This window comes from Phyllobates terribilis, unplaced genomic scaffold (genome assembly GCF_046119375.1).
Source record: "Phyllobates terribilis strain yellow unplaced genomic scaffold, ASM4611937v1 Scaffold_1792__1_contigs__length_210035, whole genome shotgun sequence".
In the NCBI taxonomy this organism is placed as follows: domain Eukaryota; kingdom Metazoa; phylum Chordata; class Amphibia; order Anura; family Dendrobatidae; genus Phyllobates; species Phyllobates terribilis.
In genome coordinates this window covers 20,001-22,644 of record NW_027364552.1, presented here as the reverse complement: position 1 = coordinate 22,644, position 2,644 = coordinate 20,001, and positions in this window count along the sequence as shown.

Sequence of the window (2,644 nt, the reverse complement as noted above, 5' to 3'; positions counted from 1 at the left end):
GTCAGAAATTTTGCAAAAACGACTAAGTATCAAGGACTCATCGCGCGAATCGCTCTGGAACTGAAATCGGATGCGCGCACTGACATGCTCCCCTCTCTGGAAGTCTGACACATGTGTGAAAATTTTCTAAGTCCCCAAAAATTTTTTTTTTCAACTTTTTTTCAATTTTCCCCCTGTGGGATATATATTTTACCCACACTTTTGGAGCCCTCCTGGGATGCCCTCTAACATACTAGAACCTCATTTTGTGGAAGTTTTCACAAAATTGTGAAATTTTCAAAAAAGTCAGAAATTTTGCAAAAACGACTAAGTATCAAGGACTCATCGCGCGAATCGCTCTGGAACTGAAATCGGATGCGCGCACTGACATGCTCCCCTCTCTGGAAGTCTGACACATGTGTGAAAATTTTCTAAGTCCCCAAAAATTTTTTTTTTCAACTTTTTTTCAATTTTCCCCCTGTGGGATATATATTTTACCCACACTTTTGGAGCCCTCCTGGGATGCCCTCTAACATACTAGAACCTCATTTTGTGGAAGTTTTCACAAAATTGTGAAATTTTCAAAAAGTCAGAAATTTTGCCAAAAACGACTAAGTATCAAGGACTCATCGCGCGAATCGCTCTGGAACTGAAATCGGATGCGCGCACTGACACGCTCCCCTGTCTGGAAGTCTGACACATGTGTGAAAATTTTCTAAGTCCCCAAAAATTTTTTTTTTCAACTTTTTTTCAATTTTCCCCCTGTGGGATATATATTTTACCCACACTTTTGGAGCCCTCCTGGGATGCCCTCTAACATACTAGAACCTCATTTTGTGGAAGTTTTCACAAAATTGTGAAATTTTCCAAAAAGTCAGAAATTTTGCAAAAACGACTAAGTATCAAGGACTCATCGCGCGAATCGCTCTGGAACTGAAATCGGATGCGCGCACTGACACGCTCCCCTGTCTGGAAGTCTGACAAAAGTTGAAAAATTTTCTAAGTCCCCAAAAATTTTTTTTTTCAACTTTTTTTCAATTTTCCCCCTGTGGGATATATATTTTACCCACACTTTTGGAGCCCTCCTGGGATGCCCTCTAACATACTAGAACCTCATTTTGTGGAAGTTTTCACAAAATTGTGAAATTTTCAAAAAGTCAGAAATTTTGCCAAAAACGACTAAGTATCAAGGACTCATCGCGCGAATCGCTCTGGAACTGAAATCGGATGCGCGCACTGACACGCTCCCCTGTCTGGAAGTCTGACACATGTGTGAAAATTTTCTAAGTCCCCAAAAATTTTTTTTTTCAACTTTTTTTCAATTTTCCCCCTGTGGGATATATATTTTACCCACACTTTTGGAGCCCTCCTGGGATGCCCTCTAACATACTAGAACCTCATTTTGTGGAAGTTTTCACAAAATTGTGAAATTTTCAAAAAGTCAGAAATTTTGCCAAAAACGACTAAGTATCAAGGACTCATCGCGCGAATCGCTCTGGAACTGAAATCGGATGCGCGCACTGACACGCTCCCCTGTCTGGAAGTCTGACAAAAGTTGAAAAATTTTCTAAGTCCCCAAAAATTTTTTTTTTCAACTTTTTTTCAATTTTCCCCCTGTGGGATATATATTTTACCCACACTTTTGGAGCCCTCCTGGGATGCCCTCTAACATACTAGAACCTCATTTTGTGGAAGTTTTCACAAAATTGTGAAATTTTCAAAAAAGTCAGAAATTTTGCAAAAACGACTAAGTATCAAGGACTCATCGCGCGAATCGCTCTGGAACTGAAATCGGATGCGCGCACTGACATGCTCCCCTCTCTGGAAGTCTGACACATGTGTGAAAATTTTCTAAGTCCCCAAAAATTTTTTTTTTCAACTTTTTTTCAATTTTCCCCCTGTGGGATATATATTTTACCCACACTTTTGGAGCCCTCCTGGGATGCCCTCTAACATACTAGAACCTCATTTTGTGGAAGTTTTCACAAAATTGTGAAATTTTCAAAAAGTCAGAAATTTTGCCAAAAACGACTAAGTATCAAGGACTCATCGCGCGAATCGCTCTGGAACTGAAATCGGATGCGCGCACTGACACGCTCCCCTGTCTGGAAGTCTGACACATGTGTGAAAATTTTCTAAGTCCCCAAAAATTTTTTTTTTCAACTTTTTTTCAATTTTCCCCCTGTGGGATATATATTTTACCCACACTTTTGGAGCCCTCCTGGGATGCCCTCTAACATACTAGAACCTCATTTTGTGGAAGTTTTCACAAAATTGTGAAATTTTCAAAAAGTCAGAAATTTTGCCAAAAACGACTAAGTATCAAGGACTCATCGCGCGAATCGCTCTGGAACTGAAATCGGATGCGCGCACTGACACGCTCCCCTGTCTGGAAGTCTGACAAAAGTTGAAAAATTTTCTAAGTCCCCAAAAATTTTTTTTTTCAACTTTTTTTCAATTTTCCCCCTGTGGGATATATATTTTACCCACACTTTTGGAGCCCTCCTGGGATGCCCTCTAACATACTAGAACCTCATTTTGTGGAAGTTTTCACAAAATTGTGAAATTTTCCAAAAAGTCAGAAATTTTGCAAAAACGACTAAGTATCAAGGACTCATCGCGCGAATCGCTCTGGAACTGAAATCGGATGCGCGCACTGACACGC